Below are 8,877 nucleotides of genomic sequence, written 5' to 3' on the forward strand. Positions count from 1 at the left end.
TCCTTTTAGAGAATTAAGAGGTGTTTTCCCTCGGTAACATCAAACCTTAACCTTTCTGTTTTCATACCTTGCGTGTGACTAATCAGTAATAGGGATTATTTATTCAACAACACGAACTGGCTATAATACGTTTTATTCAATGCCTTCAAATATATATCAGTTTAGTTTTTAAATCATTTACATCGTTTACAATGTAGTTGTAAAGAAATGGTTCATGAATAGGTAGATTAGTACCAAAATCTTTGCGAAACTTTTCAATGACATTATCGTAGTTAATTACTTTTAAAGCTTTCACTAGGTTTTTTTCGACCCTTTCGTTCCAGTCAGTTTCTTCGGACTCGCACATAATATCGTGGGCTATTTTGTTTTGGCAAGAGGTATTGTCGCAGCATTGGGTCATCTCCAATAAGATTTCCGTTACGTTTTTCAGAATCGCTTCTCTCATAGTTTCAACGGCTCTTGTTTTTTCGTGTAGCTCTAAGTCTATGAGGGCTTTAATTTTCTTCAAATAATCCCAACTAGATTGGTTAAAGGAAATGCCCCCGCTTGTAGCGTACAAAATGTTGTATTTTTCTCGACATCCTCTCGTGTATTTTCTAATGTCAAATATATGACCTTTCCGGTTTACGAAGCATTCTAGCTTTAAATTGGTAGTAGTTGGATGTAGCCAGACGGAAAACCTCGGCGAATTTCCTTTGAAGAAAGCGTCGATTTCGTTGGAAAACTCCCAAATATTAGACCAAACGTGTTTCTTTAATGATATTTGTACACGAGTGTCGGTACGTCTAAAATATACCTTTGGGGTCGTGACATTACCAACCCAAACTTCTACTTTCTCCGAAATATTGTGAACTTGGTTCATTTTAAAGCGGTTAAGAAATGACGATTTCGACGCTGAGTTCCTACCTAATATAGTTTTTCCTCAAAGTTCAGGTGATCTCCAAAAAAAGAGTAATACGAATGACGTCATATCTAATTCAACCGATCAATGCGCCTATATTATAACTGTTCGACGAATGACGTCATATTTGCCTTAAGTTTTACTCTAATGATACAAACGTTTTTATTGTTACATTGGGACTATTTGTTACAAACTTCTATTGTTAAAGTTAGATTATTTTTTTATAAGCATTTTCTAATGGCATAGAATTAAGGCGATATTTACAAAGTCACGTCCTGTTCTTATGGAATATTTACAAGTCAGCTATATAAAATATAAATGGAAAGACCTTTGTTTGTATTAAGAAGTGCTAAGCTTATTGGCTGACTTAACCATCTGGGTAGAAGGTTTAAAAAACTAACCAATTACAAATTATGTACTAGAACGTTTATAGCACGTGATTTTACTGTTACAAGCACTTCTTGGAATCGGATGTTTCTTAGAAATCAGCTAAAGACGGTCATTTAGAGGTCTTACCAAGTTATCTAAAATTTCAATAGAAAAATGGTCAAAATTTTTTAAAAAAGGCTTTTTGTTTTCAACTTGGTTTAAAGTTTTTGATGAAAATGATTTTAAGTACGAGTGCAAAATATAATTTGTGTGGATATAGTGGTTTCAAGCGTGTAATTTTCGAGTAAAAAACCACGTTTGTTTTTGTGATCATCAACTTAAATAAGGAATACATATATTCACATTGAAAGGTAACATTTTTTGCTATATTTAAATTAGTTTTGGGGTGCCTAGTGTTTGAAATGTGCACTTTAATAAATTTCAAGAAAAATATTCTAAAAGTGAACTATCGTTATGAGTTATAAACGTACCAGGGTGTTAGCCACTAAAATAAAATCAATATACATGACAAAAATGGGTAATGAACGAAAAATAAACGAACTCCTCCTCCTCTTCATTTAAATTAGCAATGCGTATAGAGCTTCATCTATTTAGTTGTCTTAAACGGCAGAAAATCCAACCCTTTTCTTATGAAACAAAAGTCATACCATCCTGTTAACTGGAAATGGTAGCTGTAAAACCCTTTCGCTAGGAATGCGAGATGTAAAACCCTTTTCTCTAGAAATGAAAACAATGTATCTGACTGAGAATTTAAGTTTATTATACTACAATTTACAATAAATAAAAAAAATTAATGTAAAAAAGATACACGAGCCACTTTAGTATGAGTTACCTCTTCTTGGTCTCTAAATGTAAATGATCTACGATTGCTAATAGTATGCCAGCCGGTATTATGCGAACAAAATTCCTCACTATACATATTAAATAAAGGTTTTTTTATGCAATTACTACAGAAACTTTTCTGAACGTCCCAAATTACTTCTACCATCATGTCGTCTCGATGCACTACTGTATGAGTTTTTACCGCTAGATATTTCGTATTTGGTTCGTCCATATCGCTAAAAAAGACAAAACAGTCTCTGCAAACTCTACGTTGGCATTTCCTTTCACCTTTTCTCCATGTTTTTAAAAAATAGTCATATTCTATGTGGTGGTACCCATCCAATAAAAAGAAAGGGATGGTAACTCTATTCCTTTGCGTAGCTTGGAATTGAGCAAAAGTCAAGCGATTATCCACTTCGAATTCAATTTCTGATTCTGTGATCCAAAGCCAATTTGGCATTTCTTCGGGGTATAGATCCTCTTCGCCCAGGTTCCCTCGTTCACCAATAGCTGCTTTCCAAAATACCTGTTCAGATACTCCCCAAAGTTGGCGTGGAATTGTTTTCTTAATATCATTAAAGGTTTGCTCCGTATTAGCTAAAACGAATTCCATTGTTACTACCATGGCTCTAATGGCCATGGATCTCAAAGACATGGGTGACCGAGATTCCATATTGATTTTAAATATATGAAGAGATGCTTTAAAGTTAATAACTGAATGTTGTATGTGCCCTTAAGTTTTAAATTTCCCCTTAAATACCTACTGTTAATTAGATAAAAATATTCGCCAAAAGTAACATTAGGTCGATTGAAAGGTTACTTACCGATAACTGGAATCGAACCAGGATCTTTCGAATTCCATATTTAGCAGCCAATACGCTACCAATCGACCTAATGTTACCTGTGATCTTTGAGTGTGAAACTATAAGTCTATTTTTCCAATAACTACTATTTATACAATGTATGACGGAGGTGATATTAGATTTTTTGGCAAAGGTAGTTTAAGTATAGTAAAGCATATATAAGGCTCATTAGACTTCAAAGTTAATTGTTGCGTTGAGTCATAATTCCAAGAAAAATCCTTCTATGCCAGAACTTCGAATTAACTAAAACGTCATTGTTTCTAAGGCTTGAGTTCCAAGAAATTTTAATTTTATTTAAAGGTATGGTTGTTAAGTTTTATTTCTCTATTCGTTTAAGTATGTCGCGCCAATTTTCCCCTGCTTTCACGTGCAAAAGCGGTAGGCATGATAAACTACATAAATTACCTTTTACACTCCCTTTAAGAAGTCTGAACAATATAAATACCGCAGCCACCGCCCCGCAAACTACAAAATATCCTCATTGCTTTCGCTTAATCTCCCTGCTAAAATTAATAATTTCTTCAAAATGGTAAGTAATATATATAAATATATATTTTTGGTACTGTTTCTTACTACCCCATAGTTTTATGTTATCTAGGCTCAAAGCAGCAACCCTTGGGAGACTCTTCAACTACAGTTTAGTCAATCCGAACAAATAGGAGTTAAACTATGCAAGTTTAATAATAAATTATACGTAGACATAAGAAAGTACGCTCTACCCAGAATACCCCTTAAATCGGGGGTATGCATACCCATTGAAATAGTAGACGACTTAGTTAAGGTTTTGAAGTTAGCATCTCTGAATAAGTTACCGCAAAGTTCCTGTTTGCCTGGGATGTTGGAAATCGAGAAAAAAAAGTATAGGGTTGTCTAATAACGAAATATAGGGGCCAAGCGCGCGAGAAGCAACTGGATTTGAAGGCCGTCGATATACCGGAAGTAGTGGAACTAATATCGAGCATTTTGAAGAAGGTTACGTTGAAGTAGTAAAATGTCTGATGATAAACCACTAGACCTTTCTATTTTTAGAGCAGAAAACCTTTATGAATTAGTTAAAGTAAATGTAGCCAGATCTAGGAAATTTAACTGTTCATCCTACGAATACAAAATTATCTTTAAAAACCTTGATAAAATATGTGTGACGGAACTATATGAAAAATTGAAACTCATATTTCAATCAATAATTGAGACTATTATCAACGCGGGTAGAAACTACAACAGAGTCAGGTTTTGTGTTAGAAGTGATCAGCTGGAAAATGCCATAAATTTAAGATTTATGGCGTTGAACGAACTGACAGTTGATAGGCTTTTTGGTGCTATAAGTCAAGTTAGTCAATCAAATCGTAATTTCATTTTAGACGGTGATATTAGAATTGATGCAATTTTTCTAAAAACTGATATTCCAATATCGGGTAGAAAATCAGTCAGAAATAGATCGATGTTATCACTAGAACATTACATGAAAAACGGGAGGACTTTTTTACCAATTTTAAACGATGACGATCTTTGCGTAGCTCGAAGCATAGTGTGCGGAAAAATGGTTGCGGACTTAACCTAATTAAAACAACAAAAACAAGATAGATCTGGTTTCGACTATAACCGATACCGTAGAATACAGGCACCTGACAGACCACTACAGAGGGAAGAGGCCCAAAAACTTCACCATGAAGCTAACTTACCGGTAGGACCCGTTAGTATAGAACAGATTTCGGCTTTTCAAAAAATCTTAGAACCCGAATACCAAATTATAGTGTTTAGCGCTGAAAATAATTTTATGAAAATTTATGAAGGTGAAATTTACGCTGAAAAAAAAAATTTCCTTCTGCTTGTAGATACACATATGCATGTTATTAAAAGTTTAGCAGCCATGTTCGGATGTGTTTCTTATTGTAACAAATGCTTAGTAACATTTAGTAATGTATTTAGGGCCTCAAATCATAAATGTTATAATGAACCCACAAAATGTTGCCGATGTTGCTCTGAGACATTCCACGAGAGCCCATCCTTGAAATGTCCAGATTGTAATAGGTATTTTAAAGGTCCCGAATGCTTCCAAATACATAGAACTAATAAAATTTGTAAAAAGATGCAAAATTTGCTGCGAGGAAATTTAAAAAAATCACAAATGTAGTAAAGTATGCCCAAAATGTAAAATTGAACACCCGCCTAGGCTTTGTTATGTCCAACCCCTTACTAAAACGTATAAGGAAACAACTTATTGTTATTTCGATACCGAATGTATAGTAGATAATTCCCTTCATACCCCAATACTTCTAGTTTCTGCTATGCAAATAGAGGAAAATGTTTACGATTATAACATTTTTAGAGGACTAGATTGCGTAGACAAATTTATGCAATACCTAACCCAAGTAGATGAAAATATTGTTTTTACAAGAGACAACAAAAGACGTAGAGTAACCAAACCTAGGTTTGAAAATGTTACTATTGTTGCTCATAACATGAGAGCGTATGACGGGTTTTTCATTTTACAATGGCTAATCCATAATTATGGAAAAATAGAAATTATATTCGATGGAGCAAAACTGCTAGCAATGTTTGTTAAAAACCAAAATTTAAAATTTATATGTAGTTTTTCCTTTCTGGCTATACCATTAAGGGCTTTTTCGGAGACATTTCAGTTGGGTTCAACCTGCAAGCAGTTTTCCCCATATATCTTTTTAAACAAAAACAATTTAGATTATTGTGGAAAAATTCCAGATAAATCTTATTTTCAGCCAGAGTTTATGAAAAAAGATGATAACATAGCTTTTGAAAAGTGGTATAGTGAAAAGTCAAATCAACCCGTTTATAATGCCATGTTTGAGTTACAAGAATATTGCGTGGCTGATGTCCAAGTCCTTCAGAAGGGTGTAGACTGTTTTCGTAACCATTTCAAAACAGTAACGGGTTTAGACCCAATGAATTGCGGTGCGATAACCATAGCTGGAGCTTGTACTTCGGTGTATCTTCACACATACTTACAGAAGAATACCCTTGGTGTCGTTCCAAACCCTGGATTCCGTGGTTCAGGTAACCAGAGCAAGAAAGCCATAAAATGGATGGCATGGGTAAGTAAGGAAAGAAAGGTCGAGATTCAAACTGTAATGTCAGCATCAGGAGAAAAGAAAATTGGACCATATGCAGTTGATGGATATTGTGGTGACCCGGAAATAATTTTAGAATTCATGGGCTGTTTATATCACGCGTGTAAAAAGTGTTACAAAGGAAGTGATTGGAATAGCGTAGTTAAGGAAACCAATAAAGTTATTTATGAAAAAGGACTTGATAGAATACAATACATTAAAGAGCTTCATCCTAGGGCTGAGATCATTACTATGTGGGAATGTGATTACGATAAACTGATGGCTGAAAATTCAGATTTTAGGGAATTTTGTAATTCAGTCGAAGTGTGTGACCCTATCTTATCAAGATCAGCGCTTTATGGAGGAAGATGCGAACCCCTAAAGTTATACTATAAAGCAGATCCAAGTAAAAATGAACGTATTTTATATTTTGACATTATGTCTTTATACCCTAGTCAAAATAAATATGGTATTTACCCGAAGCATTTCCCTGAGGTGATTCAATTCATTTTGATTATCGGAAAGACGCTTATTTTGGAATCATGTCGGCGACATTGTTACCCCCATATGGTATGTACATTCCTGTATTACCCTACAGACATAATGGGCGATTGTATTTTCCTTTATGTAAATCTTGTGTAATCGTAGAAAATACTGAACTTTGTAGTCATAGCGATGGTGAAAGGTCAATTTCGGGCGTGTGGTGTACCCCAGAAATTTATAAAGCTATGGAAATGGGTTACAAACTTTTAAAAATATCAGAAGTGCATCATTATAAAGAAACTTTCAAATATGAAAAAGGTGTAAGCGACGGACTTTTCGGTGGTTACGTAAATAAATTTTTAAAGATTAAGCAGGCCAACTCGGGGTTCCCCTCCTCAGTTAAAACCTTCGAAGAAAAGAGGGAATATTTAGATTCAATTTATGAGACTGAAGGAATCAAAATCGAAATGGATGAGGTAACTAAAAACCCTGCTATGAGAGCAATCTCAAAAATTTGTTTGAACTCACTATGGGGAAAATTTGGATTAAATACTAACAAACCAAAGTCTATCATAATAGATGATTATAAAGATCTAATTGGCATTTTAGTAGACGACACAAAAGAACTTATAGATTTAAGGCCCCTAAACGAAGAGCTATGTTTGTTAACGTATAGTTTTAAGGATGAGGTTCAACCCACATATTATAAGGGAACCCATATGTTGCCAGCTTTGTTTCATGTTATGGTAGATTAACTCTTTATGAAACACTTGCAAAGTTGAATGAGCGTGTACTTTATATGGATACTGATAGCGTAATCTTTGTTGCAAAAGAGGGGGACTACATACCCCCCACCGGTATTAACTTGGGGTGTTGGGTAAACGAACTAGGAGAGGAATCAATTTTAGAATTTGTTTGCAATGCTCCAAAAAGTTACGCCCTGAAAACTACAGACAACAAAACTATCTTGAAAGTAACGGGAAAAAAGTAACGTTACGGGGAAAAAACTAAAAAACTCTTCCGCGAATCTAAGATTGATGGAGGGAAGAAAGGAGGTAAAAACTCTGAATGCTCGATTTGGCCGTCTCTTTCGGCTGCAGAATTATTCGGACAGGTTATCACCGTATGATTAGGATAAGGTTCTTACAGAAAACGTATATTTTCATTTGGAGAAATTGACTCCGAAATAAAAGATTCGGATTTCTCCAAAAGGGCCTTAGAGAATAGTTGGTTTCTAATAATGATAAAAATATATTATAAACATTAATAATAATTGGACACAGTTGTTTTAAATTATGATTTATAGCTAAGATCGTTGAATTTTTTTAATATACTCTACTTGGTTTGTGCATTCGGATGAGACGCAAAAAGTTTCAAATTTTAGGGATACAAAGTCATTTGAGACTGCAGTTCAATTCCAGGCTCGGACCGAAAATCGTTTTACTGATTTGTATGGCGGAAATTGCCGCGATCTGTTAGTGCGCGGACTACTGCATCAATAAAGGTTATACCGGACGGACTGTGAGAATTTACTCAGACAGTCAGGCCGCCTTGAAAGCGCTGAACCAGTGTCAGATCACTTCTCAACCGGTGCGCAGCTGCCTTGATCTGCTTGTGCGAATGGCGTCCCGCAACAGGATCCAGTTGTACTGGGGCATAGCGGACATCATGGCAATGAGCAAGCCGATAGGTTTGCTAAAAAAGGGGTGGAGGCCAAGTTCTTGGGACCGGCACCGTCGTCCCCATCCCCTACGGGTACGCTAGACGGAGCCTGTATGAGAGGTTGACTGTCATCGAAAATCAGCTCTGGCATAATATGGAGGTCCAGAAACGGACGAAACAGTTTGTCAATGGCCCCTGCAGGTCTTGGGACCTTAATGCGCTCAACAGATGGGATATTAGGCTGGCCACCGTTCTTTTGATCGGACACTTTCGGCTTAATAGGCACCTCCATCTGATGGGCCTTGCTGACGACCCTCTCAGCAGGTCGTGCCGGGAGAAGGATGAAACATCCGCTCACATACTTTGCGAGAGCGACTGCTTCGGCTCGCTTAGACTAGAACATTTTGATTCACACACTGTGAAGCCCTCGCGGGTCTCTTCCATAACTGTGGAACGAATTCAACGTCTCTTCAAGGCCTGATTATGAGGGTGCACAATATGCCTCTAGCATCGGTCCTATAACATGAACCCCCCTCTCCCACAATAATAATAATAATAATAATAATACTGAAATGTATTGATGAAGGCTAGCCTCTCTGCGATAAGGTTGCCTAAACGTTAGTTTGACTCCAAAAATGTTTTTTTTGGAATTATGTCAGTATGATATTATATA

This window comes from Phalangium opilio, unplaced genomic scaffold (genome assembly GCF_054372755.1).
Source record: "Phalangium opilio isolate 3A_F unplaced genomic scaffold, DU_Popi_V2 ptg000230l_1, whole genome shotgun sequence".
Classification (NCBI taxonomy): domain Eukaryota; kingdom Metazoa; phylum Arthropoda; class Arachnida; order Opiliones; family Phalangiidae; genus Phalangium; species Phalangium opilio.